The 23103-nt window shown below is 36.2% G+C and overlaps 1 protein-coding gene across 5 annotated transcripts in view; it reads right to left on the reverse strand.

Moving 5' to 3' along the window:
• LOC110996191 (protein hu-li tai shao) overlaps positions 1 to 23103 on the reverse strand; it is a 65621-nt gene that overhangs the window by 28996 nt on the left and 13522 nt on the right. For all 5 annotated transcript variants that reach the window (XM_022263758.2, XM_045633707.1, XM_022263770.2 and 2 more), the window contains exon 2: positions 19852 to 19909. The gene's annotated coding sequence lies outside the window, so the exon portion shown is untranslated. The remainder of the gene's footprint in view (positions 1 to 19851; positions 19910 to 23103) is intronic.

Genomic DNA, 23103 nt, shown 5'->3' on the forward strand with positions numbered 1-23103 from the left:
CAACAGCTTTAACTTGACAAAGGGGCATGGTCCTCCACTGTGGACCGTAGCAATCAATATGCTATAGATGCCAGATATAAATAAGCACCACATTGCATTGTATGTGCGAGAGAGAACGTGCCGGCGAATCAATCAGCCAGAATCAAGTTGCAGCCCTCTTTTTTAAATAATTAAGCCCATGGGCTGCTATGACCGCCTTTTTTGGGCATCCCGTAGGCTCGTTTCCCCCTCCCCATATCCTAAAAAAAAATAAGTCAGCTATCTTATTGACAAAATTGCCTTTATCCAGGTCCCTATTTTACAATTCCAACCATAAGCTTCAACGTGTCAAAAGTAATAATACCATAGAAGCCTTAAAACCACGCCCTACATCGCCCATCCAGTGTAATATGACACTAACTCCCATTGATTTTACAGCGCCCAAGGGATTCGTTATAATGGTGTGCTGCTTGAGGTTTGACAAAGGTCACCGCACAACTAATCGTGGTGATAAGTGTGTGACACACACAGAGTTTTGACAGAGCCCTGGACTTACCCGACTCCCATACGTCAAATGGAACATTTAGATTTATATCTATACTAGCAGACTCGGCCAAGCGTTGCTGTGGCTAAGGTTTTTGCTATATTACATAGTAGTAAACTATTCAAGGGAAACGGTAGGAGAACTTATGTGAAAGGTACTTTTAACACAGCGCCATCTGTTAGAATTGCATCAAATAATAAACAAATAATTTGCAATAAAATAAAATTGCGACTATAATTAAAGATCTAAGCTATCCTATCTCTTAAGTTGGACCAGACTGCTCACGGTGTGCCAATTTAATTTAAAATCGGTTAAGTAGTTTAGGAGTCCATCGCGGATAAACATCGTGACAGGAGATTTATATATATTAAGATGATAATCTATTCTCGGCGTGGCGATCAGTCGATAGAACACCTTGTCGACCAGGGGAAGGTGGAAGGTGGAAGGCACTAGACCGCGCGGCAGGTCACCTACACACTGGACTGATCAGATTAAGTCCGCCGTAGGAGAAACACTGAATCAGTGTAGCAGGATGACCTCCAATAGGCAGCGATGACGGAGCGTCGTGCGCCTTCTACTGCACGAGTAGTGCTCGTACAGATATGTACAAGTTTAAACGTGTTATGACTTGTCGATTCTGAAATAAAGGCGAACGGCGAATTTTTTGAATATGTCTCGTAAATAGGCAAATGCTGCTCTTTCACCTAGCAACACCGAACACACTTGACCACTCGCGTCCAGTGACATGAGAATAATCGATTACCCGCTCGATCGGATGTGGAGCGATTGTATTCGATACATTATTCGATTATAGCGGATTAAGGTCGAGGTTTTCGTTATATTGTTCCAATAATTAATAAAGGCACAGAAATATGCCTCAGGGGATAACAACCTACTGCAAATATTATATATTATGAAGTCATGACTTCATAAACTATATGCGAAATCCAGAGTTCAAGAAAAGAGCACACAAATTCTTTAAAAAGCCGTCAACGCAGTCACGAGCCACCTGGCACCGTAATCCATGCCGACTATATCTTTTGAATTCGTGTTCACCAGAAATCAAATTCTATGTAAAACCGAAAGATTAGTTAAGATTCAACTATTCAGATTGGCAGGATGTTCAAGAAGAAGCACACAAATTTTTATAAGGCGGGCAACGTACACGCGCGACATCTGACATCGTATCCTTGCGGACCATGCGCACCATATCCTCAGATGTTTTGTCCGAGAGATCAATATCTGACACCGAGAGATTAGTATAGATTCTGTCATTGATGCCGTCAGCGCACTCACGCACAATCTGGCAATGTGAGTTGTTGACACAAAAATGTCAGGCACATTTTTGTGTCAACAATCCTCACGAATCACACCATAATCGGTACTTTTCAAGATTAGCGTGCTCAGTAGACAAACAGAGCGGCCAGTTGTCTGTAAGAAAAAAAGTGCTGGTATTCCACACATCAAACAAATTTATACTACCCTCACAGTTTCAGGCGAAACCGAAGAATAACTACAAACATCAAATTAAAAAATAGTATATTTCATTACAAGTGCGGAAAGCCTGTCATTGCAACGAGTTCCGACGAATGTCTACGCGAGCCGAGGCGCAGCCGAAGGTGAGGGTTGACAGTCGGGACAAGTTGCAATGACGGTACCGCACGTGTACTGAACGACTATTTTTAATACAGTTGCGAAAAAATTAGGCAATTTAATTAAACTATTTGCTTTTTTTCTATTCTCTCTACGGAATAAATTCGTTGCACATAGATATGTTGCGACTTATATGTTTCCGGTAAATTGTTCTCCGAAGCATTTTATGCAATTATACTGCGTTCGGGTGGTATTCATTCAAATAAAATATCGTCGAAATTACTCATTTTGTGCAACAAATAACTCAACTCGAAAGAACATCTTTGGAAAATGGCGCCAACCGCAAAGAATATGAGCAAAGCTTGTTTTTTCTTTTCTTCACCCATTCTGGGTAGGCAAAGGGAACTTGGCCCATACAGCCAATTCTTCAGTAGACTATTTTTATTAAAAGAAAACCTAATATAACTCATTGAGTCCAATCATTAAATCTGATATTGAAACAAATAGTATCTTCTTTTTAAAATATTTACATGAATCATAAAAACTTCTGTGATTTTTTTCTAGTAAAAACTTCATGGTTAGTTTTTTCTTTTTAATATTTTTTTATTGATATGAAATAAAATAAACCTAACCTAACTTATTGAATCCAATTATTAGTAAACTTTTTAAAAATACGTATTTGCATATATTATAAAATTCTTTTTAATATTTTTTTAATTGATATGAAATGAAAAGAAACCTAACCGAACTTATTGAATCCAATTATTATAATATTTAGAAATCATATATCATAAAAACTTCTATGAATCTTTTGAATAAAACCTTCGTGGTTGTTTTTTTCTTTTTAATACACATTGTTTTGACAGTTGGCAAAGAAAACGCACGAGTGCGGGAATGGCAAAGAAAAAGCACGAGTGTGTAATAGCTCACTTTCCGAACGCTATACCTCCCTGCAATATGCCACTTTTTGAGCAACTGTATTAAAAATTCATTTACGCGTGGGTGGAAATTTCCTTATGAATCCATAGACGATAGAGGCAGACAATGGTAATTGACAGATTAGATCATTGGTCGGTCGTTGAACCCCCCTCGAATCTGTTCTAATCCGGAGATCAAGAGTGACTGCTATTTAAATCCAAGTATTCAAGCATTTGACAAATCGTTTTGGTTATGGAAGCTATTACTAGGCTAGAAAGAAAATTATTGGAAAATACTATACCTACTATAATAACTATTTCTATTTATGATTAGTTTATATCGATATATGTAGTTGATATATACTTATTGAATTTAATAATAAGAATACAAATAACACTACTGTGATCCACACGATCGCCAAACACAGAAACCACCTGGTCTGTGATACTTGCAGCCAACTCACCACAGAACAATATGAGACAACTTACACGTCACCATATTCTAGAGTTAGAAGACCGGCAGTAGCTCTAAGCAGCAGATGTGTAGAAGCTTCCAGTGTGAAGCCAATCCACATGCCAGCACCACAGAACCAATTCGCTCATAGCCTTAGGGATGATTGCAAATACACGCAGAAGAAAAAAACGTACTGATTTTTTACAAGCTTTCTTTGTCCCAGCCACAGATTTGTATAAGTCACATCCGTCAATAGCGACGGGCGCCACACTGACCCGACAAGCGATCGATATGTCTCCACTGTACCACAGTTGACAGAACACTGAACAGTGGTTCAATTTAGTTTGATTTGGTATTGATAAATTTTCAGCCTTTAAACTAACTAAAGATCTATAGCGATGCTATCCTATTTGTTATAACGAAAATAATTTATTCTCACAATATTTTTATTGGAAAAACTATGTTATATATGAATATTACTTACGTGAAATTAAGTTCTTGTAACATTATATTTAAGGATGCTTGGTGGACCTATGCAACTTGTTCAATACATAAGCCCCTGTGAGAGGAAGTGGCATGGATCTGCTTAGAACAGCAACAACTTGTCAACCTATCCTATGCTAAAATAATTTATCAAGTCAAGCACCTACAGGCATTATGTTCACTTTTAATCGAAAGATACCACTGAATGTGTGTAAACTGTGGCGAGGGGTTCGCTACCCTTCGAAACCCTAGCGGTAGAGGTTTGGCTACAGCGAGGCATTGCGTAATTACTACGAGTCTGTTATACCCGCCCATTTATTTTTACCAACAATTTGATATTATTTTTTGTAAGTTAGAGGCCCAGCTGTGTAGCTATAGACCTTTATATGCCTTTTATAATATTGACTGGAGTATAATTCATTATTAACTAGCTGACTCGGCAAAATTCGTACCGCCTAACAGTCATTATTGTATTACAGATTAACTGAACATAATTTATAGTCTACCGATGGAATGAACATTATATGTTGTATCTACTGAATGCTGTCTCCGACACTATCGACATATTTGTATGTTCGCAGAGTGGATTCACAGTAGTGATATTGTGTATATTATGTGTTTAATAATATGCACTTTATAATATTTTATTAAATGATTGTCGACAGTATCGTATTGGCATAGTCTGTATGTATTTTTGTAATAAATAAATGTTTAAAAGTAACGAATCTTCTTGAACATTCTGTATCGGAAAACTATTATATTTATTGTATATCTTTGAACATTATCCAACCAGTTCTGAAGTTAAAAGTTAACAAACCCTATAATATATTATTATATGTAATCCGTTAAGGCTTCGAATCGCGCGTGTTAAAATTCGTAGATATATGTTAGTACACATACAGAACGGAAAAATACCGCAACGTCTGTAATGCTTATGCAAACATAAAGTTTAAAGTCATTTGCGCATCATGCGCTTAATTGGCTACTCAAGCAAAGAGTGGGACGTATGGTACAAGTCATAAACTAGTATTTTCATAGAAATTTTGTGGTCTACATACTCAGAGACATTCTCCTCAAGACTCGTACATTTGCTAGGTCAATCACCTGATGGGCAGGATGGAAGCTCACTGAAGTGAGCGCAGAACGAAGGGTTCTTCCCCAAAGCAAGCGATTTTAATTTGTCTATGTCGTGCGAGTGGCTTTTAAATTGTAAAATAAAAAATAAGTACTACTAACACCTTTGTATACAAAATAAAATGAAGCAACGCGGCGCTGTGATACACTCTGCTCCTCAGCATAATGCTGCAGGGCCAATTACAACCACAGCCCACACGCACCAACAAAAATTGTTATCTCTCATTCTTTTTTTAATTTTTTTTTCTTTGACTATTCTTATTTTGTATGACTCTGTGTGTGTGTTTTGTTTGTAATAAATGTAATGTCTATGTCTATGGCAATCTGAGTGCAAGGCAAATTAATGGTAGTGGCGCCACTAAATTGTTATGAGCTCAAATAAAGGTTCATATTTTATATATTATATAGGAATTACTTCAGGGTAGGGTAGCTTGTTTAAACTGCTATTCACAGTCGATATTTTCAAAGATTAAAAATATATCTAATAAATAGGTTTAAAACGCTACCGCCCATACATTGTGCACCTACGTAGTTATCAAATGTAATGATTCGCAGACTCGTTCATTGAAGTGGCCTCACGACTGCTCATTACGCCATACCTTGAGGAACATCAGAACAATACTGCACATATACGCCCGGCGCCTACGCAAACTCGGCTCGTGCCATTATTGGCATGTTTTTGGCACGTCTGTCTTATCCTGTTTAGGCAATGGTGCTTCCACAATACAAAACCATAGCCATTAATTTTCTTTAGGATATAGGCTATAGGTTGGATTCCCGGAAGACATACTTTTATTTTATTATTGCTCTTTAGGTCTTGGCCTCAGATTGAAACTGTTTCATGATCATTTTTAAATCTAATAGGCAATAATCAGCCTCCAGTGCCTGACACACGCCGTCTCGACTTTTTGTGTCTAAGACATGTCGGTTTTCTCACGATGTTTTTCCTTCACCGTTCGAGCAAATGTTAAATGCGCACATAGAAAGAAAGTCCATTGGTGCACAGCCGGGGATCGAACTTACGACGTCAGGTATGAGAGTCGCACGCTGAAGCCACTAGACCAACGCTGCTGAGCATTAAACAAGTGAGTGGGGGAAAGCGAGCAAAAAAGTATCTCAGAATTTTATTTCTGTAGAATTATTTTCACGTACATAACATTATTAGTGTATATCAGATATTATTGTGCGTTGTTACATATAATTTTAACTATCTACCTTCTAAAATATGATAACAAAAAATGAAAACCGAAATTCAATTCACTGCACGCCAGTGTACTTACGAGAAAAAGGAACGTAAACATTTAAATTTATTTTAAAAATTTATATTAAAAAAAATATTTAAAAAATGACTTTTCTTCGGTAAAATAATTTTTAAAATAATCGACGTTGTCAAAATTTATTGCATCGAAACCGGTTAAATAAATCCAGAGATTACTCTCAATAACCCCGCTAACTTTACCTCTATATAATATAAATATAGATTACTACTACCGCCGAAATTTTCTCCCACAACTCCGCTCAAGTAGTTTAACTAAACCCCTCTTATTACACTAAGAGGGTAGCTAACAAATTTCTATTAACACCAATCTCAAACATAAACAATGACTCACGAAACAGCCGAGACAAAAGGCTTATCAAAATATATCAACACGTACAAATGGAGCGAGAATATTTTATTTTTAACCAAAAAAGAATTTATAGACGACCGAAATAGACGACGCGCGGACGTGGAATGCGCTTCCGCCCGTTCCAAATTTGAAATTTTTGATTTTATTCGTTAACGGTCATAACAATTAAACGTACAGTATAGTATAAACATGTGTTATAATTTTTATTTATAATCACAATCTAGTTTTGATAAATTCATTTCTCATTCTGTTTAAAAAAAAATGTGAGCCGTCACGGCACGCCTGGCAGATGTGAAACATCGACATTATTTTGTAAAAGTAATATGCAGAAAAGAACAGACTGTGATAGGAACTAAATATGTCATAATGATAAAATATAATATAACGATATTTTTCCAGATAACGATGACTATTTGTTGAATAAACATTATTTTCATAATGTTTATTCAATAAATATTTTTAATATTTTTAATGTGAAATTTACTACTGCATTTAGACTGTATATCATATAGCGTGGTGACGCGTCGCCACGGCATGCGTCGCCACGCCAGAAATCGGTTTTACGTGCGGCTATAGATGTTTCACATCAAAAACGATGGGTTGCACTCCAGAAGTGCCGGCAGAAGTGAAAACTTGAATATTAACGTTGAGCATTTTTTATATTTTGCATTTAAATGTACTATCATTTTTGTGGTAGAATACAATATTTATTTATTGCGCTATCGTACATAAACATGACAAGTTTTATTACATTAAATATGCCGCGCCAGCTGTCTACTCTCCATCCGTCTTACGAATTTTCGATCAGGTCACGTGTTCATGAGATTTTAACATTTTTTACCTATTCAAAAAAAAAGTGTACGTTGTTGTGTAGTAACGTAAAGTGTTAAAAAGCATATAATGCATAATTATGTATTGCCTAAGTGTTTTGTTTTATATTTTCTATGTTAGTTTTATTATTTATAGTACTTAAATAAATAAATAAAAATAGTGGACATAATATATAAAAAAGAGTTAATAATAATAAAGCCCGTTTAATTACCAATCATGGCATAAAGATAATGTACAGATTATATTTTTTACATTTTAAACATTATTTTATTTATCCTGTACAGCCTATATCTTAGCTAAATTTAGTACCCTTGCGGGGAAAGGCCTCCTCCATCTTTTCCCAACTGACTCTGTCTATGGGTACCCCATTCGCTTCCCGTTACCGCTTCTATTTCATCTATCCACCTTTTCGTGGAACACCCTGTTCTTCTTCTCCTTGGTCCTTTCCAAAGGACGAAAGGAAAGTATCAAAAATAGCTAACAATTGAAAAACCCCATAAAAAGAATGAAATTATTTTAGTTTATTTATTGTCTATCCTGTGAAATCTACTGATTAAAAATACGTGTGTAACATTTATAGATTTATCTCTGAATGGTTTTAGAAAGCTATTTCATGTCGCACCTAAACTTGAATTTAATAAGTTTTCATTAAATATTTGTGAAAAGATAGCTGATGTTTTAAAAGATCGAGAAAAAATACATGCTATTGGGTGATACGTAAGTAATTACTCTTCATTAAAAAAAATAACTAAAGCACACAGCAACTCTATATAGTTCCAGGTCGCAATCAAAATCCAGTCTGTTAGTTACGAAAGCGTTTCAGAGTACTTGACTTTTAAATGGGCGACTTTTAATGATTAATGTCAAATGAATGCAATTCCACCCCAGATTGGGGTGGGGTGAGGGGTTCACTCCTTTTCATCAACTACCTATACCCCGCGTAAAACAAATGCTCACATAATACTACAGTAATCCTCATAAAAACGCGGTATACGCGGACCGTGTTATAAGAAATCGCGGTATAAGAAACTCCTTAAAACGTTTTTAAAGTGAAACTTTTTGGAAAAAAACGTAATATTTTTTACTACGCGCCAAATTTAACATGTCCCTACCACGGTTGATTCTGAGAGATTCCATCCATTAATTAGAATTGAATTAAAATAAAAAAATAACTGTTAATAATTAAAATTAACATTAATAAGATTTTTGTAATTTTGTATTTTATTTAGTTTGTTATCGAAAAAATCTACGCGCGATAGCCGTAAAATGCCAACAAAAGTGTCTAGCGAAATGGAATACGGGGCAAAGCGGGTGGGAGAGGCAAGGATAGTTGAAAAGTATCGTTGTATCTGCAATTAAAAAATCGCCGATACCAATATCTCAGTAAAGCCAAAGTATCGGATGCATCCCTAGTACACACCTAGACTTAGGGTCCTTTAAGAAAAGAGTGTACCGATTCTTAAAAGGCCGGCAACGCACTCAGAACCCTCTGGCATTGAGAGTGTCCATGGGCGGCGGTATCACTAAACATCAGGTGAGCCTCCTGCCCGTTTGCCCCCTGTTCCATAAAAAAAAATAACATACATGACTCACACATGAACCCCATCAAAAATTTTCGGCGAATTATCCCACCCCAAACTACCGACACGATATCGCTTACCACGAACCTATTAGCAGCGTAATTAATATACAAGAATACTTTATAACACACAAATGATAATACTTTGTGTTTGTAAGTGAAATATAGATAAGAGACTTCCTTAATACAGCAGGCTGGTACTGTTCCTGGGTAATTGGGGTACTTTAAATAATACAGGAATTATGTCTTACTCTTTATTAACCAACTAGCTGAACTGGCAAACAACGTTTTGCCATGTATATCATTTATGGTTATTGTGCTTCACTCGACATAGATAGGTATAGTGTGTCGTGGACTTTTTTGTAGTGTTGCCCAAATGCAAGACCAAGACGAGACTTAGACCAGTCTTGGTATTGGTCTTGCGTCAATACACCTGGTCTTGATCTTGGTATTGGTATTGCGCTCTCAGTCTTGGTCTTGGTCTTGATCTCGCAGCAAGAGTCTCGCAAGTCTCGCAAGACTTGCAAATACCTATTAGCCTATTGCTATTTATTCGTCACTCATGTCAAATTGTAAACATTCACTCCGAAAGCAATAAGAATTTAGAGTACCTAGCTAGGTAAATGGGCGAGAATAATAAATAAGATAGACTCGAAGCGAAACTCAATTAGAAATGACTGAAATTGAAATAAAAACTCATATTTATAAGCACACAAGCCGAAGACCGACAAAGAAAAATGCGGCATTCTTTGATAGATAAAATAAATCTTTGAAAGATTAAAAAACAGAAGTATCAGAATCAAAATCAAATAGGTTTTGTGCCTACGCAAAAATAAAGTGTAGATAATTATGCAAATAATATTGTTTATTATGTTCCTTTTTTATTGGAACTATACGTTGCCTGCTGTTTTTATGGAGGTTACTAGCTACTAGAGTAGATACGATAGAAGTTGATAAACCGACACTGCAAATCTCGATTTTTGGAAATGTGTGATTTTAAAACCAAATGCGTAAAGCAATATGACGTCGCTCATATTTGGAGTTTTTCCACGTTTCAAATTTGTTTAAATCACCCACTATCGAGACAGCGTGTCAAATGCTGTGATACACTTGTTGCAAACCGCGGCGTCTTTGTCGGTAAATTATCAAATATGTAGGTATATAATACACCGACCGACCAACAGTTTATTCGCAGAACGTCACATTTTCCCAATCAACCTTGAACCTTATTTCTCTAGTGATAAAGTTGAAAATTTGATAACGCCCAAATCTCAGTTTGTCCTAACTGCAAGACGCAAGAGTATTGCAGGCTTAAGTATTGTCTTGCTCAAGTCTTGCAGGCTTCAGTCTTGGTATTGGTCTTGCTACGATAAGGCGGTCTTGGTATTGGTATTGGTCTTGCAAAAATGCAAGAACAAGACCAAGACTGCAAGACCAAGACCGATTTTGGGCAACACTACTTTTTTGTAGATATTTATAAGATCTACAATTACTTAGAACATTTTATGGTTCTATCTTTAATAGTTTAGGCAGGGTACGCAAAATAAGTAACTTTTTTGGTTGATTTTTTACACCTTGTGTCCGAAAAACCCTAATATCTTAAGGAACCCTATTTTTGTTCAAAATTAAATATAGCCTATATTACTCGTGGATAATGTAGCTTTCGAATAGTGACAGAATTTTTAAAATCGGTCCAGTAGTTTATGAGCCTATTCATTACAAAGAAACAAAGTTTACCTCTTTATAATATTAGTGTAGACAATGGAATATAATGAATTGGGGTGGTTAATCGCCTGAAGGGCAGGTCGGAAGCTCACTGGAGTAAGCGAAGTAAGAAGTAAAGGTTCTCGCCTTCCCCGGTGAAGGCGGTTTTTTACCCTAGTCCTGACTCGTATTATATATATGCAGCGGCACCAGCTCTCTTGGCGTCAAATTCCTTCATCTGTCCAGCCTTCTGTGCCGGACTCACATATAATTTTGAGTAGTACACATTCGTGACTTAACGGTATTAATATCAAAATCAAAATTTTGCATAATTTTTGACAGCACTACGCCTCACACCAACTCAAGCATCCCATACAAAGTAATTGGAAAATGTAACTTCAAACACCTGTCAACCTATATTATACACGTCACCAGAATTGTGAGAGTACCTACATTACAAATTAACCAAAAATGTACCTTCACATTTTCAATTTCCACACAAATGAAAGTCTGAATACATCTTCAAATATCCATTTCGAAACTGATATCCTTTTCGAGTCGGTGAAATAATCATGACGCCTTCATTTCCCTTACACACCGATCGATAGAGCGTCGAACTTTGCCCTTGCTAGTTGTTACTATGGGGAAGTTGCGTTACGAATTGTACCCATACAAGTGTTACGTCAGCGTAATCCATACTTTCCGCATAAACTACTGTTAAATATATAATATGCTTTTAACAATGCATTGTTGACCCAGTAGCTATAACATGCGTCTCTCAACCGGTTTGAATCACAGCTGTGGACTTGTAAAACACTAGCTCACACGACGAAGGAAACATTACTTTTTTATTTAATAACCATTGCCATTGCCAGATAGCTCGCAAGTGCGTTGCCGGCCTTTCATGAAAGGGAACGCTCTCTTCTTGAAGGACCCTAATTCGAATTGGTTCGGAAATTCTTCAGTGGGCAGCTGGTTCCACAAAGTGGTGGTGCGCGGCAAAAATATCCTTAGAAAACGCTCCGTTGTGGAACGAGGAACGTCAAGGTGAACGGATAAATCATGTCATGCCTGAGACACAAAAAGTCTGTGTGTACCAGTAGATTACCTACTTGCCTATAGAAGAAAATATCATCTGTAGTGTCTTTGTAATGATTTTGATGAAGTCTATGAAGGCATTTTTACGCAAAACAAATAAAAATTATATTACTACTTACTTCGCATTATTATCAAGCCCGTCCTCTTTCTAAGACTAACATATCGCTGATAACTTTCAATATACTTAAGCTTTGTTTAAGCTATCGTGGATTATGCCTAAAAGTAGTATTAAGGATATACATTCAAGGCCGGAAACCCACCCACTAGAAATGGTTGTCTATGGGCTGCGACGACTGCCTTTTTGGGCGTCCCGCAGGCTCGTTTGCCCCCCATTCATATAAAAAAATAAAATACATAGCAAACCCCACATACACACTTTCACGTACATAACCTCACTTTTACAATCACACAACACAGCTGAATTTGGAATTACTTACTTAAATGTATTTACTTTAAATATATTATCTATTTCATTTTATCTCCAACTTTAGTATATTTGTTATATATGTAAGATTTAGGGCCTGTTTCACAATGTATGGATGAAGTGCCAAATAGCTATGCAACACATAAATTATTCGAAAGATAAAAGTTCCGAATAAGATACTTCGCATTTCATGACGAATAGCGCTATCTGACAGTCGTGAAACGTAAAAATACTGTTTATCCTACCAATGAGTAATAAATAGCTTATTTGGAACTTATCCGGACATTGTGAAACAGGCTCTTAGGATTACGAAATAAATAAATAAAAATTCCGGCCCCATCCAGAAACCAAACCTCTACTAATACACTAAAATTATAAAACAATGGTTGACTGAGGCCAAAAATTAGATTCACGTTAATTGGTGGAACAGACCACATCTGTTGCATATCTGAGAGCTTAGTCAGTGGGTTATAGGATCATCTAAATATAGATACCATGAGGTCAATAGCCATAGAACTGCCGTATTTCAACGAATGACATAATTAATAATTTTTAAATTCCTATTTTTAGCATAACTTATGTTTACACATAGTAAACATTGTCGTACATACTAGATATAAGATTTTATAAAATTACCAGTAGATTTCGTAATATGTATGATGTTGTAGACTTAATAAATAAATAAATAAAATGCTGAATCACTGTAGCGACATTATAGGTGATGAATGCATACATAAGATTTTTTATGTAATAATAATTTATATAAAAGACATTTTAATTATATTAATATGTCCATTTGCACCGTTTTCACTATAGCTACTTCTAAACTTCTTCTACTATATATAATATAAAGCGCAAATTCAGCCCCACATGGAGTAACCTTCGCAACCTCTGGGCGGGAGCTCCCCAGTCCAAAAGGAGCTTTTACTTGACCGTATTCAATAAAGAGCGGTTCGAATCGTCGAAGACCAATCCCACTGTTAGCGGCTCGATCCCTTGGAGTTGTTTTGAGATCGTTATGTAAATCACTCTGCATCTTCTACCGCATTTACCATGGGGAGTGTTCAGAGGAGTTCCGATTAACACCTGCGTCGTTTTACAGCTAAGCGTTTCAAGATATTTGACCTCCAACTTAAAAGAAAAAGAGCATACTCTTCCCTCATAGGCCTCATACCCACCCACTAAAAAGAAAGACCTTGGAAAGACGCCGTAGAGGACCATCGCGAGCCAGATTCCAGATTCGAAGGCCAAGGCTCACTTTCGGTCTCCAGCGGATTAACAATAAATCAACTCCGTAGAATATCTCTCGCTTCTCTAGTCTATGATGGGGGAGAATACAATAAAATGTTTTAATCATTTGCAAGGGGACACTGAATTATTCCCTTATAGAGACAACAAATATAATTTATAAATAACCAAAATATACGTCAATTATTAAGCCTGAAGAATAACACACGCACACACCCTGCACACTTTCTGTATTTATATTATTAACTTTCTGTTAACTCTTTAATTGGCGTTGTGATTTAAAAATTATTTAATAAGCTGTAAAGTTTTCTAAGTAAATAAAAATTTGTTTTATTAATATATTATTTTAAATAAAGGTAATATAATTTTTATTATATTGATACGCACTTCTTGAACTTTACTCTTCACATCTTTTTATTTTTTTAAGTGTTTTCCCCTGCTAGAGGTGCCTGGAAAAGTTCGCTTCGTAGCAATCTAGGCCGCCCATTTTATACCTAATAATTTTTATGTATAATGATATTTGTTTTTTATAAACGTAACGAAGTGTGAATACATAAATAAATAGTCGTTTCCTTAATCATTTTAATTATATATAAATATAACCAATCGCCAATCGTCTTGGGCTTAAAAGCCGATCGAACGAAGGCTGCGCGCGCGCAGGGTCAGCGACCGGTGACTCAGGCGCCCTTACTAGACGCCGTGGGCGTCGCCCGATTTCGCGATATATAGCCGTTTTACCTACTTATAAGATTACGTAATAAACATATTACACCGCTTTGTTTTTTACAGAATTATATGATCTAAATCAGTAGAAAACCGCTGTGACTTGTATTAATGTACCAATGACAGTCTTGTCAAGAGCGCGACGAATCCAATAAAGCCTTAATGTGTAAAACATGCAGCATGAGATCACACTTCTGGGGCAGACACATTTAAATAAGTCCTATACATCAGCTCAGAGCAATATAACATCATCTGGGATCACCTCCTTTGAATAAGGCAGACATATGTCAAATGCTAACTAACAATAATATATGGTCAAATCGCATTGATTCAATCCCGTCAGCCTTGTAGATAGATGGTTTACTTCCATCTTAAATCTAGGTCAATTAGCGTCAATCGAACTTATCTCAAGAAAGCGTATTAATCGGAGAATACGCTGGCTTGAGCCCTCCGGGATTGAGTGTCGATGGGCGGCGGTATCACTTAACATCAGGTGAGCCTCCTGCCCGTTTGCCCCTTGTTCTATAAAAAAAATACTCCGCGCACCAGTGGACCGCATTTTTACGGCATCCCTACATCCTAGCCCATCAGGCAGATATGTGATCGAGTGGCTAAGTGTGTCGAAATCTCCCCTTTCCTAAAAAAGGGCATTATTAACATAGAGGGTTGGCGTCTTGCATACTATTACATCACTTGTTAGCGATACACCAATTTAATTATCTTTTATTTATCATAAAATATATAATATTAATAGTATAACAAAACTTATATTAGTAAAACCCAAATTATGTTTATTCAAGCCTAGAACTCTAGTTTATAGATACATAAATTGTTTTATTAACATACTAGTGACCCGCCCCAGCTCCGCACGGGTGCTGAATGCTGATGAAAAGCAGGTTTTTATTATGTATTGTTATTTCCGTCGCTGGAAAGCTCCGATAATATACCCGACATATACCATATAGACATATACCATCACGGACTTTTCTATAGACCTTTTCAATGTGTACAATACTTAGTACATTATTTTGATCAAACTCGTAGGGTTCAGCCTGCGTTTGCAATGTAAGCGGAAAAAATGTAATTATTTGCGACATCTCACATCACATTAGAAACCTCGAAAATAACAGTACTTCTCCACTATTTAATGGATGTTATTATACATATAAACCTTCCTCTATCTATTAAAAAAACCGCATCAAAATTCGTTGCGTAGTTTCAAAGATTTAAGCATACAAAGGGACATAGGGACAGAGAAAGCGACTTTGTTTTATACTATGAAGTGATAGTGATAGTGATTATAGTGATATCGATAAAATAGTTCGCATGCATGACTTTAAACTATACCCGTTAATTTTGTTAATTTTTATTTACTGGCAATACTAATGACTGTTATGTTACCGGCCAAGAAAAGTAAATGCATATATTACTCTTAAAAACTCAACATTAAATAAACATTCTGTCATTCTCTGACGTCTGATGCTGAATTTAGAGAGAACCCGTCTTGTATGTATTACTTTAGAAACCGTTTACTGTAAATAGAAAATTCGTATTAACTTTCACCTAATGTGCAAGCGCATAGCGTATTGTATGTTTGTATTATAATCAATAGCAATTAGAAATTATATTTAAGTTTTAGCTAAGTTTGTTGTGCGGTTATTTAAATATTAAGTTTGTTTAAATATAAGACAGCGTTCAAATCTCGTACACGAATGGATTATACAATTAACACTTGCTATGTAAACATCTCGATACCTATTTACACTAATTATACTATGTACAACTACACTTAACCCCGTTGAAGCCACGTTCTCTGAATCTTAGATATACGTGCTAATAAAAAAGACAAACATGTAACACCACATAATTCTAAGGGCCTGTTTCACAATGTATGGATAAAGTGCCAAATAGCTATGCAACACGTAAATTATTCGATAGATAAAAGTTCCGAATAAGATACTTCGCATTTCATGACGTATAGCGCTATCTGACAATCGTGAAACGCAAAAATACTATTTATCATACCAATAAGTAACATATAGCTTATTTGGAACTTATCCGGACATTGTGAAACAGGCCCTTAATATAATTGACAGACAGACTGACTTAACATTTATTACTAACGAAACACTCTGATACAAAAGATATAAAGTACATTTTAAGTGACAAGTTTACAATAGGTATATTAATTTAGTAAATGCTTTAGTTTTTTTATAGGATATTCAGGGGGGGGGGGGGTCTAACGAGCCTACGCCTAAAAAGGCGTCATCGCAGCCCATGGACACCCATATTAATGTGTATGTTTCCGGCCTTTGAGGAGGAGTAATCTAATATTTTTAAACAGTTGGAGATCGTTTCTCCCAGGAAAGACTTCCACCCAAATGTCTGGTGCAGACCGCTAATGACTTCCAGCCATCAAAGCTGATATTTATTTTAGTTAATACTACTTAGTATTTTCGAATTATTTATTTTATTTATTTATTTCACTACATTTTTCTATCATAACGGTTTCTACTAATTCGATAGAATTCCAAAATAATACCCACAACCAACCCGCAAGCAACTCTTGTGAACTCTGCTAGTGTACAAACAGTAGTGTAAGTATACCTCAACAGAAATTTCGTTAATAGTGGCGCTTTGCTAACCAAGTTGGAATGTGGAACGCGGTACATCCAAAAGTTTAGACGTAAGCCTCAGGTTTCTACTTGATACCCGTAGACCCAGTCTCTCCATTATATCCGGATTATGCACCCTATAATAATTGATTACCTATGGCAATTGAGAGAATATTAAGAACTCATAATAAAGTAATTAATTCTGTTCTAAGCGGCACCCGTAAAGGACTCTTTCCTCGACAGTTAATAGTAAACAAATTCCCCTAATCACACATCTAATTATACTATAACCCAGACACAAAACCGGAAACAGGCCTACACTCGGTTAAATCACCTGACGGAACGGTATTACGCCACTTCCGTTACAGGACGCGACCAATTGGGAGCGCGGGAAGTCGCGCGGGAAGATGGCGCTCGCGATTTGAATTTCGAACGATACTTGAAACTTTTACGCAAAATAATGAAGATATGCATCGTAAAAGTTAACGCAAAATAATTTTCGCAAGTTTTATTCGACTATATATTGCGACAAATTATCTATGAAAAACTACCTAAACCTATGAAAAAATGTCTTACTATTATTACATTTCCTTCCTGCCTTATTTCTCAAAAGTCATGCTCACTATATACGAAATTATACTTGAAACAGATATTTGGTAACAATTTACGTTCCTATACACAGTATTCTGATTTGCAGACAAGCCTACTTGATCAGCCTTCTATCAGCTCAATACCTCAATAAATAAACAAATTTAAACGTAACAATTGCAATTTCTATCAGTGATGCCAACTGCCGGGAATCAGGATGAGGAATATATAGTGGAGTGCTATATACAAGAAAGAAAGATATATATTTTATAATACTTCTTTTTGGCAGGTTAGTAAAAAATGTTGAGTAATTTTTTACAGTGCGCATGCACACCGTCACAAAAAACAGACACCCTGAAGTTAGCTATAGTCACCATTTTAGTATTTATATATAATAAAATAAACTCTATTTAACTAGATAATACGTTATTAAATATGATTATTTCTATTGTTAGTCGTTTTTTTCTAGCAACGTATAATAAAAGTATAACTTCTACTCCGTATACATATACACACGATTTTTACATAAACTACACGATTCAATACAATTTATATCAAACCTCGAACTCAACCGACAAACTAAACCCAATTAAAATCTCCAAGCGTGGCTATAACTGATATGAAAAAGCTATATTATTTAAATTCGAAATTTTATAAGGTTCTGTTACACAATGTCCGGATAACTTCCAAATAAGCTATTTATTACTTATTGGCAGCATAAACAGATTTTTTGCGTTTCACGACTGTCAGATAGCGCTGTTCGTCATGAAACGCCAAGTATCTTATTCGGAACTTTTATCTTTCGAATAATTTGTTGCATAGCTATTTGGTACTTTATCCATACATTGTGAAATAGGCCCTTATAATACTTGAATTTATGATGCATATTAAAAATTACCTCTCAAACCGAAGCATTAAAAATTGTTCCTAGATTTTTTCTGTAGTTAGCATCACATTACGCATCGAGCGTTCAACGCGGACGGACGTGTTTACACAGCGATTATCATCCACAAACAAGCGTATTGAAATGGAAATTAATACAAGAGGACGGATAGTATAATTAATGTCTTTGTCTTCACAAGACGTTATGAATAATCCGAATAATTTACACGTGAACGGTGATATATTTAGGGTTGGACCACATCTGGCAGCACGGAATCGCATTTGTTCCACCTGTGCTACCACGTTCCGCGCTGTCGCATTCCGCATACAAGAAAGGCATCGCGCGCGTCAGCATGCTGCAGCATGGGTGGCACATTGTACAGCATGGCACAGGCTGCACTGTGCTGACGAGCGGCCGCGTGCGCCATTTTACGATAGAGAGACAGCATGCGATAGCATGCTATCGCGCGCTTCAGCGTTCCGGAGTCTCCCTGCCGACCATTGCATTTTGTCCGTGATGCCGATCGCCTCAAGGATTCCGCCGCCTGCTATCACATTATGCTTTCTGTCTAGGTCTAGCAAATGGCAGTTCTAAGCGACAGAGAGAGAAAGGGCGACGGAAAATGTGATTCCGTGCTGCCAGATGTGGTCCAACCCTTACACTGAAGATGGCTTCGAATTTTCATAATATGCAAATGCCCATCACTTGTTGTTTTGGGTCAAGGCACGGTTATCCTTACGATGACTTTTCCTTACCTCCAAGTGTTAAATGCGCATATATAAAAGTGCATTGTTTAGCCAACACTGCTGAATATCAATTACCTACTATAAAATCATTTTGACGTGACGTCTTATTATTCGGTGAAGCCGGCTGCACACACGAAAAGACATGACGCATACAGCGTTACCTCGCGACGCGTCGTTACCTCTGATGCTTTCCGTTTAAAGCTTGAAGTGCAAGCGTAATTTTGCGTACAAATAAATGTAACTTTATTAATTCAATTGTGATTTCCATTTACCTCCTTCTCTATATCCATACAAAATATCTATCAAACAAATAAAATAAAAAATTTCTTCTGAAAAATTATGAAAAACCAGTATTTTCTTATGACGTTGTCACGCTTAACTATCGTCAGTAAACAGACTTTACAGACAACCGATTTCTTTTTAATTCTTCAACTCTGTGAAATATTTAGATTTGTTAGAGAAAAGAACATAAGATCATCTCCCAAATAAACATTTTACGTATAACGTATTAAATAAAGAAGATTTAGATTAGAAAGAGGAAATTCGAGACCTTGTTTACCAGAATCGGACCTGATGGTGTTTGTGTTCCATGAATACCCCAGCCAAGTGAGGCTAAATGGTCAATTATCGAGTTGTATGTAGTTTTATTTGTAAAAAAATCTACATACTATAATACTCACTCAATAAATCGTAATGGCAATCCGTCGCGCGTAAACGCCTGGTAGAATCATGCACAATCTGCAAACAGAAATGTCACTCTTAAATATCGCCATGGAAAATGACAGTAAAAATACATTATTTTTGTGCGAAATCTGTAGAAACCATGATTGTAAAAAGCCTTTTTTTACCGATTATTGTATTTAAACTTATAATTTTTTAGACATATGTTATATATGTTAATAAAAAACAATACTGTCTGTAAAAATCTTATATTTAAGTAACGTCAGTAAGTCTTATATATTATATACTTTTCAACATACATATGTGTACATGGTTACCTATGATATGTATAGTTAACGTAACAGATTTGTCGAATGACAAAGCATGTCTGCTAATATCTTCACATATCCAATTGTAAGATATACATATACAATATACTTTAGATGAATTAAAACTGAAATCCCAAATCACCCAATCAAATTTCGACCAATCAGAGATTGGGTCATTGTCACGGTAGTTGATTTGACCATTGATTGAAAATGACGTCACGTAACGTCCAAAGATTAACAGAGCGTAACATGACTAAACAAATGGTTTTCTACAGTGCGTACTATTTGTAGTCAGTATGAATGAAACATGAGCATTTTCAAATCGACCACAGAGTGTTAACCTTGAAGTGATAGAAATTATTCAAAAAAATATCAAAATTACCATTTGTAAGAAACAGACGAGAGGGTAGATCAAAAAGAAAAAATTTAACAAGTTCGCGCTTAATTTTTTACTCATCCTACCTTTTTAGTACCAACATACCAACATATGGAAAATTTTTCTTTTCCAGACTATTCGTTATTCCGGAATAAAAATCTAAGTATTAAATAAACCCAAAATTTTCCATGTTTTCTCTGCATAAAACCCTTTCTCAGAGTTCAAGGAATAAATAAATAGAATTTACTCGAATTGATCCAGCCGTCATTGAATCATTTGCAATTCATAAAAATTGATAAAGATTATTTTGGTTTCAATTTATGCTTTCATCCTAAACCCACCTAAAAGCCACTCGCTGAACCGGCGTTGCGTCTTTTATAAACTTTTACTTACTTACATTTTTTTTCTCTTATAAATAGAATATAAAAGCTAGCGCATGTTCGCATTGCGGATATTTTAATCAAAAATATAACTACAACCTGCAGTTTTGGCCTAGTGGCTTCAGCGTGCGACTCTCTGCGGCTATGCACCAATGGGCTTTCTTTCTATGTGCGCATTTAACATTTGCTCGAACTGTGAAGGAAAACATCGTGAGGAAACCGACATGTCTTACACCCAAAAAGTCGACGACCGCGACGTGTGTCAGGCACTGGAGGCTGATCACCTAGATTTAAAAATGATCATGTAACAGATTCAAAAATCTGAGGCCAGGACCTATAGAGGTTGTAGCCCACTGATTTAATTTTTATTTCATAACTACAGCCTATACACATACTAATTAGTTATCAATAGTTTTTTTAATTAGTCCAAATGAAAACAAATTACCAGCAAAGTCTCGGCTTCTTCAGCACTTTTGTCAATTGGACCGCTCTTCAATTTCTTTTACAACTGTGATAATACCATATTAGGTAAATCACTGATATTATCACGCGTCAACGAATCGGATGCGTAATTATTCAACTACTGAGCGAGATATCTATCTTTATAAATACTTCATTTTATTCATTTATAACGCCAACACTACAAACAGAAAAGATAGAATCTAGTTATATTTTTAAAGAGTCTGCAGGTCTATGAGCGCTATATAGCCAAACACTTAGACAGTTCGACTTAGGGTCCTTCAAGAAAAGAGCGTACAAATTTTAAAAGGCCCGCAACGCACTCGCGAGCCCTCTAGCATCGAGTGTGTCCATGGGCGGCGGTATCACTTAACATCAGGTGAGCCTCTTGCCCGTCGTTTTTTCTATAAAAAAAAACATGATGCTTATAATATAACTAGCTACCCGCCCCGTCTTCGCACGGGTGCAATGCAGATTTATTTATTAAGTCTACAACATCATACATATTACGAAATCTACTGATAATTTTATAAAATCTTCTATCTAATATGTACGACAATATACATGTATGTAAACATAAGTTTTGCAAAAAACAGGAATTAAAAACATATATATACAAGATATGACAACAACGCAATAAAATAAAATTACCAAGAATTTTGGTACTGAAAGCAGAGAAAAAAATCATCAGCAAAACAGCGAATTAGGTTCGAGAAAGGCACCCAACAATGCTTTCTCTAAAACCGATCAGCCCACTACCGAATATATCCAGCTCCGAATAAGCTGTGTTCAATCCGTTAAAATCGTGAAGAATTCGAACAAGAGGTGCCTGAACTCCTAGGTTGGTTTTGGCAGACACTAAATACACTACAGAAAAACTGAACTTTGGGAGTCCACAGCGAAAGCACATAAATATAATTCATAAGTCGGTTAAAAATTAAAAATTCATAAGACATAATTGAAACAATGAGTGACGTCACCACTCGTCGTCGATAGGTCGTTCACCCAACGGTTTTTGGGACTGGTTCCGCTGGACGTTATTAATCATACTGGCCTCGAGTAAGGAACTGCGCTTGCCCCTTTTCAAATAGCAGATATTATTAATATACGTTTATTATTTTTTATATTTATCATAATACAGCGCGGAAATGCCGGCATTAATGGTACACTGGCAGAGGTACCACACTTTTTATTTTAAAAATAAAATAAATTAGTGGCGCTACAACCTCTTTAGGTCTTGATCTTAGATTTCTGAATCTGTTTCTTGATCATTTTTAAATTTAATAGGCAAGTAGGTGATCAGCCTCCAGTGCCTGACACACGTCGTCGACTTTTTGGGTCTAAGATATGTCGGTTTCCTCACGATGTTTTCAAATGTTTAACAGTTAAATGCGCACATAGAAAGAATGTCCATTGGTGCACAGCCCGGGATCGAACCTACGACTTCAGGTATGAGAGTCGTATGCTGAAGCCACTAGGCCAACACTGCTCTACACTTTTTATTTTAGTTTTCTATTTATTCTAACAGAAATTGTCGGAGCAGTAGGAAGTAAAACCTGCCCAGGAAACTTCTGAGTTTCTGGAAGGAGCTGGGCTGTCTTAATTATCGAGAACTTAACGTACAACGGTGTGCGTCTAAGTACGAAAACTAAGTCACCACTACATATGTTTGTAGGCTGTGTGTTAGGAGAGGCGTCTAAGAACTGATTAGATCAGTAATTCTCGAGA

The sequence above is a fragment of the Pieris rapae genome, chromosome 24 (assembly GCF_905147795.1).
Source record: "Pieris rapae chromosome 24, ilPieRapa1.1, whole genome shotgun sequence".
Lineage (NCBI taxonomy): Eukaryota > Metazoa > Arthropoda > Insecta > Lepidoptera > Pieridae > Pieris > Pieris rapae.